Consider the following 20,000-nt stretch of genomic DNA (forward strand, 5'->3'; position numbering starts at 1 on the left):
GGGAGAGAGAGGGAGAGAGAGAAGGAGAGAGAAACAGAGAGGAGAGAGAGAAGGAGAAAAAACAGAGAGGAGAGAGAAACAGAGAGGAGAGAGAGAGAGGAGAGAGAGGAGAGAGAAACAGAGAGGAGAGAGAAACAGAGAGGAGAGAGAAACAGAGAGGAGAGAGAAACAGAGAGGAGAGAGAGAGAGGAGAGAGAAGGAGAGAGAAACAGAGAGGAGAGAGAGAGAGGAGAGAGAAGGAGAGAGAAACAGAGAGGAGAGAGAGAGAGGAGAGAGAGAAGGAGAGAGAAACAGAGAGGAGAGAGAAACAGAGAGGAGAGACAAACAGAGAGGAGAGAGAAACAGAGAGGAGAGAGAGAGAGGAGAGAGGGATCAGAGAGGAGAGAGAAACAGAGAGGAGAGAGAAGGAGAGAGAAACAGAGAGGAGAGAGAGACAGAGAGGAGAGAGGGATAATTGGGGTAAATGAGAAACATAAACAGAGCGTGTTGAGGACATATCTAATGATCCCTGAACAGAAAAGTAATTACAACACATCAATAACACTCCTCTCTGAGTGTGTGTGTGTGTGTGTACGTGTATGTGTGTGTAAGTGCCTGCATGTGTGTGTGTGTGTGTGCTTGGACAACGGTTCCGGAGGGGATGGGATGACACTTTACGGGCTCCTAACCAATTGTGCCATTTTTTTTCTGATTGTTTGAAAGGAGCTTCTGGACATCAACTTCCGGTGAAACTGGAGGGTGCGCAATTCAAATAAATAATCCTAAATATTATGGATTATAAACATGTATGTACATATAAGTGTCTTATATGAGTTGAAAGCTTAAATTCTTGTTAATCTAACTGCACTACCGGATTTACAGTAGCTATTGCAGCGAAAACATGCCATGCGATTGTTTGAGGACGACTCCATGTCCAAAAAAAATTCCACTGGCACAGATTTCATACATTCACATATAAAGATTAAATATTTACTTACTTTTTGAAAATCTTCCTCTGATTTGTCATCCAAAGGGTCCCAGCTATAACATGTGTCGTTTTGTTAGATAAAATCCTTCTTTATATACCAAAAAGTCAGTTTAGTTGGTGCCATCGATTTGAGTAATCCACTCGTTTAACTTCATATGGCTGCAGGGGTTTGACGCTATACAAAATGAGTGCTGACAGGCAATTACACATAGACAAGAACCCACAAACACCAAAGGGAAATGGCTACCTAAATATGATCCCCAGTCAGAGACAACGATAAACAGCTGCCTCTGATTGGGAACCATATCAGGCCACCATAAACATACAAAAACCTTAGACAATTCAAATCCCCTAGACAATACAAAAACCCTAGAAAATACAAAAACTAGCGTACCCACCTTAGTCACATGCATAGTTTTATGGAAACTGCCAAAAAATATTGCATGTTTAGATCATGAAAGTTTCAGGATAACGAGATCCATTGACACCAATTACCGTGGAACATGAACCAATTGCACTACATTATCTATGGATGTAATATTTCATTATCATTCTTTATCAGACACTGTATCTATGGTCCCATGTACCACTTTTACAGACCATGTTTTCAGATGTGATTTTACTGTACACTCTAGTACTGTACACCCTTTTGCCTCCACAATAGCCTGAATTATTTACGGTGTTGTAGGTTAAGAGGTTTTGGTATTTGGTATTTTATTAGTATCCCCATTGGCTGTTGTTAAAGCAGCAGCTACTCTTCCTGGGGTCCACACAAAACATGAACCATAATACAGAATGACATAATACAGAACATCATTAGACAAGAACAGCTCAAGGACAGAACTACATACATTTTTAAAAAGGCACATGTGGCCTACATATCAATGCATATACACAAACAATCTAGGTCAAATAGAGGAGAGGCGTTGTGCCGAGAGCTGTTGCTTTAACTGTTTTTTGAAACCAGGTTTGCTGATTATTTGGGCAATATGAGATGGAAGAAAGTTCCATGCAATACTGTACATTTTCTTGAATTTGTTCTGGATTTGGGGACTATGAAAAGACCCCTGGTGGCACGTCTGGTGGGATAAGTGTATGTGTGAGAGCTGTGTGTAAATTCAATATGCAAACAATTTAGGATTTTCAACCCAAATTCAACTAACCCATATTAGCCCTCTGATTACAATTAAGAGCAAAACGTGCCACTCTGTTCTTGGCCAGCTGCAGTTTAACTAGGTCTTTCCTTGCAGCACTGGACCACACGACTGAACAATAATCGAGTAGAGCATCTCTTTATTAAGGCTATCTATTTATTTATTATTAAAGCTATCTATTTATTAAGGCTCAGCCCAACTTTGCAACCATTGAATCTAAATGTTATGACCATGACATTTTACAATCGAAGGTAACGCCAAGCAATTTAGTCTCCTCAACTTGTTCAACAGCTACACCATTCACTACAAGATTCAGCTGAGGTCTAGCACTTAAGGTAAATTACCACCACCAACTGGACTGGAGTGTGGACCTCAGTTCATCTTTCAATCAGCCACGTGGTATATGCTCCTAAAAACCAATGGGAGAGGCTGGACTTGCACCACATCAAGCGTCACAAATAGAACCAAGTTCTATTTTAGCGCCTGGCTGCGCAGACACTAATTGACATGCGCAAGCAGTATGGGTACAATGATTGAATAACCTGTATGTGTACATTTATTTTGGTCAGCATGTAAGCTCGCAGTCAACGAGCTGTGGACAACAAACAATATAATCATTCAGAAGTGACGCTCCTTGTGGCTGGAGACTTTATTAAGGAAAGCAAACTTAAATCTGTTTTACCTCATTTCTTCCAGCATGTTACGTGCAACCAGAGGGAAAAAAAACTCTAGAGCACCTTTACTCCACACACAGAGTTTCACACAAAGCTCTCCCCTGCCCTCCATTTGGCAAATCTGACCATGATTTTATCCTCCTGATTCCTGCTCACAAGCAAAAACTAACCGCGTAAGATGGAGATGGTGCCGGAGAAGAAGGCACGTTTCACGTACCCCCCAGCCGATTGTGTTTTTGTTGTTGTTTATTTGCAATGTTTTTTCTTTATAATGTTGCCACTACCATCTCTTATGACCGAAAATAACTTCTAGACATCAGGACTGTGATTAGGACTAGCAGAATCCTTTTTTCCCTTTCATGACTCTGACGAGCCCGACACAAAGGATTTACTGCTTCCTCGGGAACAGGCCCCGATCCCCGTGATCTGCATGAAGAGGAGGTGGAGAAAGAGGGGCCGAAGGTCGGGCCTCTGAGAATTCGTAGGCGATCGAATAACCCCCCCCCCCCTTCCCTCCATTCTGCTAGCAAACGTGCAATCTTTGGAGAATAAAATCGTTGAGGTATGCAGAAGATTAAACTACTAACGGGACATTAAAAACTGTAACATCTTATGCTTCACGGAGTCATGGCTGAACGACGATAATATCAACATACAGATGGCTGGTTACACAATGTACGAGCAGAATAGAACAGAGGCGTCTGGTAAGACAAGAGGAGGCTGTCTACAACAGCTGGTGCACGATATCTAAGGAAGTCTCGAGCTATTGCTCGCCTGAGGTCTAATGATAAGCTGTAGACCACACTACCTACCGAGAGAGTTTTCATCTGTATTCTTTGTAGCTGTTTACATACCACCACAGTCAGAGGCTGGCACTAAGACAGCATTGACTGAGCTGTATTCCGCCATGAGCAAACAAGAAAACGCTCACCGAGAGGCGGGTCTCCTAGTAGCTGGGGACCTTAATACAGGGAAACTTAAATCCATTTTACCAAATTTTTATCAGCATGTTAAATGTGCAGCCAGAGGGAAAAAAACTCTGGACCACCTTTACTCCACCCATAGAGACACATACAAAGCTCTCCCTCACCCTAGAACACCTTTACTCCACCCATAGAGATACAAAGCTCTCCCTCACCCTAGAACACCTTTACTCCACCCATAGAGACACATACAAAGCTCTCCCTCACCCTAGAACACCTTTACTCCACCCATAGAGACACATACAAAGCTCTCCCTCACCCTAGAACACCTTTACTCCACCCATAGAGACACATACAAAGCTCTCCCTCACCCTAGAACACCTTTACTCCACCCATAGAGATACAAAGCTCTCCCTCACCCTAGAACACCTTTACTCCACCCATAGAGATACAAAGCTCTCCCTCACCCTAGAACACCTTTACTCCACCCATAGAGACACATACAAAGCTCTCCCTCACCCTAGAACACCTTTACTCCACCCATAGAGATACAAAGCTCTCCCTCACCCTGGAACACCTTTACTCCACCCATAGAGACACATACAAAGCTCTCCCTCACCCTAGAACACCTTTACTCCACCCATAGAGATACAAAGCTCTCCCTCACCCTAGAACACCTTTACTGCACCCATAGAGACACATACAAAGCTCTCCCACACCCTAGAACACCTTTACTCCACCCATAGAGACACATACAAAGCTCTCCCTCACCCTAGAACACCTTTACTCCACCCATAGAGACACATACAAAGCTCTCCCTCACCCTAGAACACCTTTACTCCACCCATAGAGATACAAAGCTCTCCCTCACCCTAGAACACCTTTACTCCACCCATAGAGACACATACAAAGATCTCCCTCACCCTAGAACACCTTTACTCCACCCATAGAGATACAAAGCTCTCCCTCACCCTAGAACACCTTTATTCCACCCATAGAGATACAAAGCTCTCCCTCACCCTAGAACACCTTTACTCCACCCATAGAGATACAAAGCTCTCCCTCACCCTAGAACACCTTTACTCCACCCATAGAGATACAAAGCTCTCCCTCACCCTAGAACACCTTTACTCCACCCATAGAGATACAAAGCTCTCCCTCACATTAGAACACCTTTACTCCACCCATAGAGATACAAAGCTCTCCCTCACCCTAGAACACCTTTACTCCACCCATAGAGACACATACAAAGCTCTCCCTCACCCTAGAACACCTTTACTCCACCCATAGAGACACATACAAAGCTCTCCCTCGCCCTAGAACACCTTTACTCCACCCATAGAGACACATACAAAGCTCTCCCTCACCCTAGAACACCTTTACTCCACCCATAGAGATACAAAGCTCTCCCTCGCCCTTCATTTGGCAAATCTGACCATAATTCTATCTTCCTGATTCCTGCTTTCCAGAAAAAAATAAAGCATGAAGCCCCAGTGACTAGATAAATAAAAAAGTGGTCAGATGAAGCAGATGCTAAGCTACAGGACTGTTTTGCTAGCACAGACTGGAATATGTTCTGGGATTCCTACGATGGCATTGAGGAGTACACCACATCAGTTATTGGCTTCATCAATAAGTGCATCAATGACGTCATCACCACACTGACCGTACGTACATACCCCAACCAGAAGCCATGGATTTACAGGCAGCATCCGCACTGAGCTAAAGGCTACAGCTGCCACTTTCATGGAGTGGGACTCTAACACGGAAGCTTATACGAAATCACGATATGCCCTCTGACGAACCGTCAAACAGGCAAAGTGTCAATACAGGATCGATTCGTACCACACCAGCTCTGGCGCTTGTCGGGTGTGGCAGGGCTTGGAAACCATCACAGAAAACACAGCGGAGACCTGCCCAGTGACACGAGCCTACCAGATGAGCTAAACTAGTTTTATGCTCGCTTCGAGGCAAAAAACCACTGAAACATGCATGAGAGCACCAGCTGTTCCGGAACACTGTGTAATTTAGCTCTTCGCAGCCGATGTGAGTAAGACCTTTAAAAAGGTCAACATTCACAAGGACGCAGGGCCAGACGGAATACCAGGTTGTGTACTGTGAGCATGCACTGAACAACTGGCAAGTGTCTTCACTGACATTTTCAACCTCTCGCTGTCAAAGTCTGTAATACCAACATGTTTTAACCCTCCTGCCGTGTTCTGGTCGAATTGGACAGATTTACAAGTTTTCTTTTTGAAAAATGTAGTTCATTTAATCTGATTGTCATAATGTTCCATGAATTTGTCCACACAAAATACATTTGGATGATTTTCATTACATTTTGGGTGTTTTCTTTAACTTTATACACCTGAGGTGTTCCCGGTCAGAAATGACCGGTCATGTGAAATGAATGGGTGAGACTAAAATGAGTGCGTTCCAGAGTTCAGGCACATGCCCGTTCATCAGATGGAAACAATTCCTCTCCCAGACCCCCACATGCATGTGTGTTTGAGCACACACACAAACACACAAACCTCACTCCCCTTCTTGGCTTCTATGGGAACCTTTCCCCAATAGAATCCCACGGGAACCACAAGGTTGGTCACAAACAATCGCAACACTGTTTCAATAATATATAGAACTCCTCACAGCTCTGGTATATAAAGCTTTTTTGAGGCCTTGCTCACAATTCATTCTGTGGCAGCACAATGACCAAACACTATACTATAAACACTATACCAAACACTATACTATAAACACTATACCAAACACTATACTATACATGAGGCTCTTGATCATATCTGTGTTCATGACACTACCTGCATGTACAAATTACCTCGACTAACCTGTACCACCGCACATTGACTCGGTACCGGTACCCCTGTATATAGCCTCACTACTAACCTGTACCACCGCACATTGACTCGGTACCGGTACCCCTGTATATAGCCTCACTACTAACCTGTACCACCGCACATTGACTCGGTACCGGTACCCCTGTATATAGCCTCACTACTAACCTGTACCACCGCACATTGACTCGGTACCGGTATATAGCCACTACTAACCTGTACCACCGCCCCTGTATATATAGCCTCACTACTAACCTGTACCACCGCACATTGACCCCTGTATATAGCCTCACTACTAACCTGTACCACCGCACATTGACTCGGTACCGGTACCCCTGTATATAGCCTCACTACTAACCTGTACCACCGCACATTGACTCGGTACCGGTACCCCTGTATATAGCCTCACTACTAACCTGTACCACCGCACATTGACTCGGTACCGGTACCCCTGTATATAGCCTCACTACTAACCTGTACCACCGCACATTGACTCGGTACCGGTACCCCTGTATATAGCCTCACTACTAACCTGTACCACCGCACATTGACTCGGTACCGGTACCCCTGTATATAGCCTCACTACTAACCTGTACCACCGCACATTGACTCGGTACCGGTACCCCTGTATATAGCCTCACTACTAACCTGTACCACCGCACATTGACTCTGTACCCCTGGTACCCCTGTATATAGCCTCACTACTAACCTGTACCACCGCACATTGACTCGGTACCGGTACCCCTGTATATAGCCTCACTACTAACCTGTACCACCGCACATTGACTCGGTACCGGTACCCCTGTATATAGCCTCACTACTAACCTGTACCACCGCACATTGACTCTGTACCGGTACCCCTGTATATAGCCTCACTACTAACCTGTACCACCGCACATTGACTCGGTACCGGTACCCCTGTATATAGCCTCACTACTAACCTGTACCACCGCACATTGACTCGGTACCGGTACCCCTGTATATAGCCTCACTACTAACCTGTACCACCGCACATTGACTCGGTACCGGTACCCCTGTATATAGCCTCACTACTAACCTGTACCACCGCACATTGACTCGGTACCGGTACCCCTGTATATAGCCTCACTACTAACCTGTACCCCCGCACATTGACTCGGTACCGGTACCCCTGTATATAGCCTCACTACTAACCTGTACCACCGCACATTGACTCGGTACCGGTACCCCTGTATATAGCCTCACTACTAACCTGTACCACCGCACATTGACTCGGTACCGGTACCCCTGTATATAGCCTCACTACTAACCTGTACCACCGCACATTGACTCGGTATATAGCCTCACTACTAACCTGTACCACCGCACATTGACCCCTGTATATAGCCTCACTACTAACCTGTACCACCGCACATTGACTCGGTACCGGTACCCCTGTATATAGCCTCACTACTAACCTGTACCACCGCACATTGACTCGGTACCGGTACCCCTGTATATAGCCTCACTACTAACCTGTACCACCGCACATTGACTCGGTACCGGTACCCCTGTATATAGCCTCACTACTAACCTGTACCACCGCACATTGACTCGGTACCGGTACCCCTGTATATAGCCTCACTACTAACCTGTACCACCGCACATTGACTCTGTACCGGTACCCCTGTATATAGCCTCACTACTAACCTGTACCACCGCACATTGACTCGGTACCGGTACCCCTGTATATAGCCTCACTACTAACCTGTACCACCGCACATTGACTCGGTACCGGTACCCCTGTATATAGCCTCACTACTAACCTGTACCACCGCACATTGACTCGGTACCGGTACCCCTGTATATAGCCTCACTACTAACCTGTACCACCGCACATTGACTCGGTACCGGTACCCCTGTATATAGCCTCACTACTAACCTGTACCACCGCACATTGACTCGGTACCGGTACCCCTGTATATAGCCTCACTACTAACCTGTACCACCGCACATTGACTCGGTACCGGTACCCCTGTATATAGCCTCACTACTAACCTGTACCACCGCACATTGACTCGGTACCGGTACCCCTGTATATAGCCTCACTACTAACCTGTACCACCGCACATTGACTCGGTACCGGTACCCTGTATATAGCCTCACTACTAACCTGTACCACCGCACATTGACTCGGTACCGGTACCCCTGTATATAGCCTCACTACTAACCTGTACCACCGCACATTGACTCGGTACCGGTACCCCTGTATATAGCCTCACTACTAACCTGTACCATTGACTGCACATTGACCTGTACCACCGCACATTGACTCGGTACCGGTACCCCTGTATATAGCCTCACTACTAACCTGTACCACCGCACATTGACTCGGTACCGGTACCCCTGTATATAGCCTCACTACTAACCTGTACCACCGCACATTGACTCGGTACCGGTACCCCTGTATATAGCCTCACTACTAACCTGTACCACCGCACATTGACTCGGTACCGGTACCCCTGTATATAGCCTCACTACTAACCTGTACCACCGCACATTGACTCGGTACCGGTACCCCTGTATATAGCCTCACTACTAACCTGTACCACCGCACATTGACTCGGTACCGGTACCCCTGTATATAGCCTCACTACTAACCTGTACCACCGCACATTGACTCGGTACCGGTACCCTGTATATAGCCTCACTACTAACCTGTACCACCGCACATTGACTCGGTACCGGTACCCCTGTATATAGCCTCACTACTAACCTGTACCACCGCACATTGACTCGGTACCGTACCCCTGTATATAGCCTCACTACTAACCTGTACCACCGCACATTGACTCGGTACCGGTACCCCTGTATATAGCCTCACTACTAACCTGTACCACCGCACATTGACTCTGTACCGGTACCCCTGTATATAGCCTCACTACTAACCTGTACCACCGCACATTGACTCGGTACCGGTACCCCTGTATATAGCCTCACTACTAACCTGTACCACCGCACATTGTATATAGCCTCACTACTAACCTGTACCACCGCACATTGACTCGTACCGGTACCCCTGTATATAGCCTCACTACTAACCTGTACCACCGCACATTGACTCGGTACCGGTACCCCTGTATATAGCCTCACTACTAACCTGTACCACCGCACATTGACTCGGTACCGGTACCCCTGTATATAGCCTCACTACTAACCTGTACCACCGCACATTGACTCGGTACCGGTACCCCTGTATATAGCCTCACTACTAACCTGTACCACCGCACATTGACTCTGTACCGGTACCCCTGTATATAGCCTCACTACTAACCTGTACCACCGCACATTGACTCGGTACCGGTACCCCTGTATATAGCCTCACTACTAACCTGTACCACCGCACATTGACTCGGTACCGGTACCCCTGTATATAGCCTCACTACTAACCTGTACCACCGCACATTGACTCGGTACCGGTACCCTGTATATAGCCTCACTACTAACCTGTACCACCGCACATTGACTCGGTACCGGTACCCCTGTATATAGCCTCACTACTAACCTGTACCACCGCACATTGACTCGGTACCGGTACCCTGTATATAGCCTCACTACTAACCTGTACCCCGCACATTGACTCGGTACCGGTACCCTGTATATAGCCTCACTACTAACCTGTACCACCGCACATTGACTCGGTACCGGTACCCCTGTATATAGCCTCACTACTAACCTGTACCCCCGCACATTGACTCGGTACCGGTACCCTGTATATAGCCTCACTACTAACCTGTACCACCGCACATTGACTCGCACCGGTACCCCTGTATATAGCCTCACTACTAACCTGTACCACCGCACATTGACTCGGTACCGGTACCCTGTATATAGCCTCACTACTAACCTGTACCACCGCACATTGACTCTGTACCGGACTACCCCTGTATATAGCCTCACTACTAACCTGTACCACCGCACATTGACTCGGTACCGGTACCCCTGTATATAGCCTCACTACTAACCTGTACCACCGCACATTGACTCGGTACCGGTACCCCTGTATATAGCCTCACTACTAACCTGTACCACCGCACATTGACTCGGTACCGGTACCCTGTATATAGCCTCACTACTAACCTGTACCACCGCACATTGACTCGGTACCGGTACCCCTGTATATAGCCTCACTACTAACCTGTACCACCGCACATTGACTCGGTACCGGTACCCCTGTATATAGCCTCACTACTAACCTGTACCACCGCACATTGACTCGGTACCGGTACCCCTGTATATAGCCTCACTACTAACCTGTACCACCGCACATTGACTCGGTACCGGTACCCCTGTATATAGCCTCACTACTAACCTGTACCACCGCACATTGACTCGGTACCGGTACCCCTGTATATAGCCTCACTACTAACCTGTACCACCGCACATTGACTCGGTACCGGTACCCCTGTATATAGCCTCACTACTAACCTGTACCACCGCACATTGACTCGGTACCGGTACCCTGTATATAGCCTCACTACTAACCTGTACCACCGCACATTGACTCGGTACCGGTACCCCTGTATATAGCCTCACTACTAACCTGTACCACCGCACATTGACTCGGTACCGGTACCCCTGTATATAGCCTCACTACTAACCTGTACCACCGCACATTGACTCGGTACCGGTACCCCTGTATATAGCCTCACTACTAACCTGTACCACCGCACATTGACTCGGTACCGGTACCCTGTATATAGCCTCACTACTAACCTGTACCACCGCACATTGACTCGGTACCGGTACCCCTGTATATAGCCTCACTACTAACCTGTACCACCGCACATTGACTCGGTACCGGTACCCCTGTATATAGCCTCACTACTAACCTGTACCACCGCACATTGACTCGGTACCGGTACCCCTGTATATAGCCTCACTACTAACCTGTACCACCGCACATTGACTCGGTACCGGTACCCCTGTATATAGCCTCACTACTAACCTGTACCACCGCACATTGACTCGGTACCGGTACCCCTGTATATAGCCTCACTACTAACCTGTACCACCGCACATTGACTCGGTACCGGTACCCCTGTATATAGCCTCACTACTAACCTGTACCACCGCACATTGACTCTGTACCGGTACCCCTGTATATAGCCTCACTACTAACCTGTACCACCGCACATTGACTCGGTACCGGTACCCCTGTATATAGCCTCACTACTAACCTGTACCACCGCACATTGACTCGGTACCGGTACCCCTGTATATAGCCTCACTACTAACCTGTACCACCGCACATTGACTCGGTACCGGTACCCTGTATATAGCCTCACTACTAACCTGTACCACCGCACATTGACTCGGGTACCGGTACCCCTGTATATAGCCTCACTACTAACCTGTACCACCGCACATTGACTCGGTACCGGTACCCCTGTATATAGCCTCACTACTAACCTGTACCACCGCACATTGACTCGGTACCGGTACCCCTGTATATAGCCTCACTACTAACCTGTACCACCGCACATTGACTCGGTACCGGTACCCCTGTATATAGCCTCACTACTAACCTGTACCACCGCACATTGACTCGGTACCGGTACCCCTGTATATAGCCTCACTACTAACCTGTACCACCGCACATTGACTCTGTACCGGTACCCCTGTATATAGCCTCACTACTAACCTGTACCACCGCACATTGACTCGGTACCGGTACCCCTGTATATAGCCTCACTACTAACCTGTACCACCGCACATTGACTCTGTACCGGTACCCCTGTATATAGCCTCACTACTAACCTGTACCACCGCACATTGACTCGGTACCGGTACCCCTGTATATAGCCTCACTACTAACCTGTACCACCGCACATTGACTACTAACCTGTACCACCGCACATTGACCGGTACCCCTGTATATAGCCTCACTACTAACCTGTACCCCGCACATTGACTCGGTACCGGTACCCCTGTATATAGCCTCACTACTAACCTGTACCACCGCACATTGACTCGGTACCGGTACCCCTGTATATAGCCTCACTACTAACCTGTACCACCGCACATTGACTCGGTACCGGTACCCCTGTATATAGCCTCACTACTAACCTGTACCACCGCACATTGACTCGGTACCGGTACCCCTGTATATAGCCTCACTACTAACCTGTACCACCGCACATTGACTCGGTACCGGTACCCTGTATATAGCCTCACTACTAACCTGTACCACCGCACATTGACTCGGTACCGGTACCCCTGTATATAGCCTCACTACTAACCTGTACCACCGCACATTGACTCGGTACCGGTACCCCTGTATATAGCCTCACTACTAACCTGTACCACCGCACATTGACTCGGTACCGGTACCCCTGTATATAGCCTCACTACTAACCTGTACCACCGCACATTGACTCGGTACCGGTACCCCTGTATATAGCCTCACTACTAACCTGTACCACCGCACATTGACTCGGTACCGGTACCCCTGTATATAGCCTCACTACTAACCTGTACCACCGCACATTGACTCGGTACCGGTACCCCTGTATATAGCCTCACTACTAACCTGTACCACCGCACATTGACTCGGTACCGGTACCCCTGTATATAGCCTCACTACTAACCTGTACCACCGCACATTGACTCTGTACCGGTACCCCTGTATATAGCCTCACTACTAACCTGTACCACCGCACATTGACTCGGTACCGGTACCCCTGTATATAGCCTCACTACTAACCTGTACCACCGCACATTGACTCGGTACCGGTACCCCTGTATATAGCCTCACTACTAACCTGTACCACCGCACATTGACTCGGTACCGGTACCCCTGTATATAGCCTCACTACTAACCTGTACCACCGCACATTGACTCGGTACCGGTACCCCTGTATATAGCCTCACTACTAACCTGTACCACCGCACATTGACTCGGTACCGGACTCGGTACCCCTGTATATAGCCTCACTACTAACCTGTACCACCGCACATTGACTCGGTACCGGTACCCCTGTATATAGCCTCACTACTAACCTGTACCACCGCACATTGACTCGGTACCGGTACCCCTGTATATAGCCTCACTACTAACCTGTACCACCGCACATTGACTCGGTACCGGTACCCTGTATATAGCCTCACTACTAACCTGTACCACCGCACATTGACTCGGTACCGGTACCCCTGTATATAGCCTCACTACTAACCTGTACCACCGCACATTGACTCGGTACCGGTACCCCTGTATATAGCCTCACTACTAACCTGTACCACCGCACATTGACTCGGTACCGGTACCCCTGTATATAGCCTCACTACTAACCTGTACCACCGCACATTGACTCGGTACCGGTACCCCTGTATATAGCCTCACTACTAACCTGTACCACCGCACATTGACTCGGTACCGGTACCCCTGTATATAGCCTCACTACTAACCTGTACCACCGCACATTGACTCGGTACCGGTACCCCTGTATATAGCCTCACTACTAACCTGTACCACCGCACATTGACTCTAACCTGGTACCGGTACCCCTGTATATAGCCTCACTACTAACCTGTACCACCGCACATTGACTCGGTACCGGTACCCCTGTATATAGCCTCACTACTAACCTGTACCACCGCACATTGACTCTGTACCGGTACCCCTGTATATAGCCTCACTACTAACCTGTACCACCGCACATTGACTCGGTACCGGTACCCCTGTATATAGCCTCACTACTAACCTGTACCACCGCACATTGACTCGGTACCGGTACCCCTGTATATAGCCTCACTACTAACCTGTACCACCGCACATTGACTCGGTACCGGTACCCCTGTATATAGCCTCACTACTAACCTGTACCACCGCACATTGACTCGGTACCGGTACCCCTGTATATAGCCTCACTACTAACCTGTACCACCGCACATTGACTCGACTCGGTACCGGTACCCCTGTATATAGCCTCACTACTAACCTGTACCACCGCACATTGACCACCGCACATTGACTCGGTACCGGTACCCCTGTATATAGCCTCACTACTAACCTGTACCACCGCACATTGACTCGGTACCGGTACCCCTGTATATAGCCTCACTACTAACCTGTACCACCGCACATTGACTCGGTACCGGTACCCCTGTATATAGCCTCACTACTAACCTGTACCACCGCACATTGACATTGACTCTGTACCGGTACCCCTGTATATAGCCTCACTACTAACCTGTACCACCGCACATTGACTCGGTACCGGTACCCCTGTATATAGCCTCACTACTAACCTGTACCACCGCACATTGACTCTGTACCGTATATAGCCTCACCCCTGTATATAGCCCCTCACTACTAACCTGTACCACCGCACATTGACTCGGTACCGGTACCCCTGTATATAGCCTCACTACTAACCTGTACCACCGCACATTGACTCGGTACCGGTACCCCTGTATATAGCCTCACTACTAACCTGTACCCCGCACATTGACTCGGTACCGGTACCCCCTGTATATAGCCTCACTACTAACCTGTACCACCGCACATTGACTCGGTACCGGTACCCCTGTATATAGCCTCACTACTAACCTGTACCACCGCACATTGACTCGGTACCGGTACCCCTGTATATAGCCTCACTACTAACCTGTACCACCGCACATTGACTCGGTACCGGTACCCCTGTATATAGCCTCACTACTAACCTGTACCACCGCACATTGACTCGGTACCGGTACCCCTGTATATAGCCTCACTACTAACCTGTACCACCGCACATTGACTCGGTACCGGTACCCCTGTATATAGCCTCACTACTAACCTGTACCACCGCACATTGACTCGGTACGGCCTCACCTAACCTGTACCACCGCACATACCCCTGTATATAGCCTCACTACTAACCTGTACCACCGCACATTGACTCGGTACCGGTACCCCTGTATATAGCCTCACTACTAACCTGTACCACCGCACATTGACTCGGTACCGGTACCCCTGTATATAGCCTCACTACTAACCTGTACCACCGCACATTGACTCGGTACCGGTACCCCTGTATATAGCCTCACTACTAACCTGTACCACCGCACATACCACCGCACCCCTGTATTAGACTACTAACCTGTACCACCGCACATTGACTCGGTACCCCCTGTATATAGCCTCACTACTAACCTGTACCACCGCACATTGACTCGGTACCGGTACCCCTGTATATAGCCTCACTACTAACCTGTACCACCGCACATTGACTCTGGTACCGGTACCCCTGTATATAGCCTCACTACTAACCTGTACCACCGCACATTGACTCGGTACCGGTACCGCCTCACTACTAACCTGTACCCCTGACTATATAGCCTCACTACTAACCTGTACCACCGCACATTGACTCGGTACCGGTACCCCTGTATATAGCCTCACTACTAACCTGTACCACCGCACATTGACTCGGTACCGGTACCCCTGTATATAGCCTCACTACTAACCTGTACCACCGCACATTGACTCGGTACCGGTACCCCTGTATATAGCCTCACTACTAACCTGTACCACCGCACATTGACTCGGTACCGGTACCCCTGTATATAGCCTCACTACTAACCTGTACCACCGCACATTGACTCGGTACCGGTACCCCTGTATATAGCCTCACTACTAACCTGTACCACCGCACATTGACTCGGTACCGGTACCCCTGTATATAGCCTCACTACTAACCTGTACCACCGCACATTGACTCGGTACCGGTACCCCTGTATATAGCCTCACTACTAACCTGTACCACCGCACATTGACTCGGTACCGGTACCCCTGTATATAGCCTCACTACTAACCTGTACCACCGCACATTGACTCTGTACCGGTACCCCTGTATATAGCCTCACTACTAACCTGTACCACCGCACATTGACTCGGTACCGGTACCCCTGTATATAGCCTCACTACTAACCTGTACCACCGCACATTGACTGTATATAGCCTCGGTACCGGTACCCCTGTATATAGCCTCACTACTAACCTGTACCACCGCACATTGACTCTGTACCGGTACCCTGTATATAGCCTCACTACTAACCTGTACCACCGCACATTGACTCGGTACCGGTACCCCTGTATATAGCCTCACTACTAACCTGTACCACCGCACATTGACTCGGTACCGGTACCCCTGTATATAGCCTCACTACTAACCTGTACCACCGCACATTGACTCGGTACCGGTACCCCTGTATATAGCCTCACTACTAACCTGTACCACCGCACATTGACTCGGTACCGGTACCCCTGTATATAGCCTCACTACTAACCTGTACCACCGCACATTGACTCGGTACCGGTACCCCTGTATATAGCCTCACTACTAACCTGTACCACCGCACATTGACTCGGTACCGGTACCCCTGTATATAGCCTCACTACTAACCTGTACCACCGCACATTGACTCGGTACCGGTACCCCTGTATATAGCCTCACTACTAACCTGTACCACCGCACATTGACTCGGTACCGGTACCCCTGTATATAGCCTCACTACTAACCTGTACCACCGCACATTGACTCGGTACCGGTACCCCTGTATATAGCCTCACTACTAACCTGTACCACCGCACATTGACTCGGTACCGGTACCCCTGTATATAGCCTCACTACTAACCTGTACCACCGCACATTGACTCGGTACCGGTACCCCTGTATATAGCCTCACTACTAACCTGTACCACCGCACATTGACTCGGTACCGGTACCCCTGTATATAGCCTCACTACTAACCTGTACCACCGCACATTGACTCGGTACCGGTACCCCTGTATATAGCCTCACTACTAACCTGTACCACCGCACATTGACTCGGTACCGGTACCCCTGTATATAGCCTCACTACTAACCTGTACCACCGCACATTGACTCGGTACCGGTACCCCTGTATATAGCCTCACTACTAACCTGTACCACCGCACATTGACTCTGTACCCCCTGGTAGCCCACTACTAACCTGTACCACCGCACATTGACTAGCCTCACTACTAACCTGTACCACCGCACATTGACTCGGTACCGGTACCCCTGTATATAGCCTCACTACTAACCTGTACCACCGCACATTGACTCGGTACCGGTACCCCTGTATATAGCCTCACTACTAACCTGTACCACCGCACATTGACTCGGTACCCTGTATATAGCCTCCCCTGTATATAGCCTCACTACTAACCTGTACCACCGCACATTGACTCGGTACCGGTACCCCTGTATATAGCCTCACTACTAACCTGTACCACCGCACATTGACTCTGTACCGGTACCCCTGTATATAGCCTCACTACTAACCTGTACCACCGCACATTGACTCGGTACCGGTACCCCTGTATATAGCCTCACTACTAACCTGTACCACCGCACATTGACTCGGTACCGGTACCCCTGTATATAGCCTCACTACTAACCTGTACCACCGCACATTGACTCGGTACCGGTACCCCTGTATATAGCCTCACTACTAACCTGTACCACCGCACATTGACTCGGTACCGGTACCCCTGTATATAGCCTCACTACTAACCTGTACCACCGCACATTGACTCGGTACCACCGTACCCCTGTATATACTACTAACCTGTACCACCGCCTCACTACTAACCTGTACCACCGCACATTGACTCGGTACCGGTACCCCTGTATATAGCCTCACTACTAACCTGTACCACCGCACATTGACTCGGTACCGGTACCCCTGTATATAGCCTCACTACTAACCTGTACCACCGCACATTGACTCGGTACCGGTACCCCTGTATATAGCCTCACTACTAACCTGTACCACCGCACATTGACTCGGTACCGGTACCCCTGTATATAGCCTTGTTAATGTTATTTTATTGTGTAACTTTTAAAAAATGTATCTCAATTTCATGGTATCCAATTGTTAGTAGATACTGTCTTGTCTCATCGCTACAACTCCCGTACAGACTTGGGAGAGACGAAGGTCGAGAGTCACGTGTCCTCCGAAATACAGCCAGCCGCACCAATGTGTCGGAGGAAACACCGTACACTTAGCTACCTGATCAACGCGCACTGCGCCCGGCCTGCCACAGGAGTAGCTAGTGCGCGATTCCCGGACGACACTAGGCCAATTGTGCATCGCCCAATGGACCTCCCGGTCGCAGCCGGCGGACCAAGGGTCTCTGGTGGCACAGCTAGCACTGCGATGCCTTAGACCACTGCGATGCCTTAGACCACTGCGATGCCTTAGACCACTGCGATGCCTTAGACCACTGCGATGCCTTAGACCACTGCGATGCCTTAGACCACTGCGATGCCTTAGACCACTGCGATGCCTTAGACCACTGCGATGCCTTAGACCACTGCGATGCCTTAGACCACTGCGATGCCTTAGACCACTGCGATGCCTTAGACCACTGCGATGCCTTAGACCACTGCGATGCCTTAGACCACTGCGCCACCCGGGAGGCCCCTATTTTGTTGCTTTTTAATTGTATTTTTTACTTTAGTTTATTTTGTAAATAAGTTTATTTCTTGAACTGCATTGTCGGTAATATTGTTATATTCGACGCATGTGACAAATACAATGTTATTTAATCTGTGTGTTCATCTATGCACGTTTACATTTGAGTCATTTGGCAGACACTCCTATCCACAGCGACTTTCAGTAGTGAGTGCACACATTTTTTCATAATTCCCGTGGGGATTGAACCTTGCAAACGCCATGCTCTACCAACTGAACTTGCATGGGACCTGTTTGTCTGGTCACCCACTTGTCAGTTATTCTGTCTATCCATCCATCCACCCACCCATATCATTATCCATCTACCCACTTGTCAGTTATTCTGTCTATCCATCCATCCACCCATATCGTTATCCCTCTATCCACTTGTCAGTTATTCTGTCTATCCATCCATCCACCCACCCATATCATTATCCATCTACCCACTTGTCAGTTATTCTGTCTATCCATCCATCCATATCGTTATCCCTCTATCCACTTGTCAGTTATTCTGTCTATCCATCCACCCACCCATATCGTTATCCATCTACCCACTTGTCAGTTATTCTGTCTATCCATCCATCCACCCATATCGTTATCCCTCTACCCACTTGTCAGTTATTCTGTCTATCCATCCACCCACCCATATCGTTATCCTTCTACCCACTTGTCAGTGTTATTGTAGCCCAGTAACGCTGTATCTAATCAGTGACTCAAATATTCATTAAGTTTACATTCATTAAGAGTTATCTGTTACATTATGCAACAACTCAGCCTCGCCGCTAGGCCCAAACAATCCCATAATGCACTGCATCGCCACGGGAACCCCGGCTGATGTACAACACTATTTGTGAAACACAGTTAGTCCGAAATGAATTCTCTCTCTCGCTCCCTCTCCCTCTCCCTCTCCCTCTCCCTCTCCCTCCCTCTCCCTCTCTCTC

General features: G+C 48.5%; 1 protein-coding gene across 1 annotated transcript in view; it reads right to left on the reverse strand.

Annotated features, from left to right (window-relative positions):
* LOC124006899 (replication protein A 70 kDa DNA-binding subunit-like) overlaps positions 1 to 20,000 on the reverse strand; it is a 108,805-nt gene that overhangs the window by 34,370 nt on the left and 54,435 nt on the right. The gene's annotated exons all lie outside the window — the stretch shown is intronic.

Source organism: Oncorhynchus gorbuscha, linkage group LG20 (genome assembly GCF_021184085.1).
Source record: "Oncorhynchus gorbuscha isolate QuinsamMale2020 ecotype Even-year linkage group LG20, OgorEven_v1.0, whole genome shotgun sequence".
Taxonomy (NCBI): Eukaryota; Metazoa; Chordata; class Actinopteri; order Salmoniformes; family Salmonidae; genus Oncorhynchus; species Oncorhynchus gorbuscha.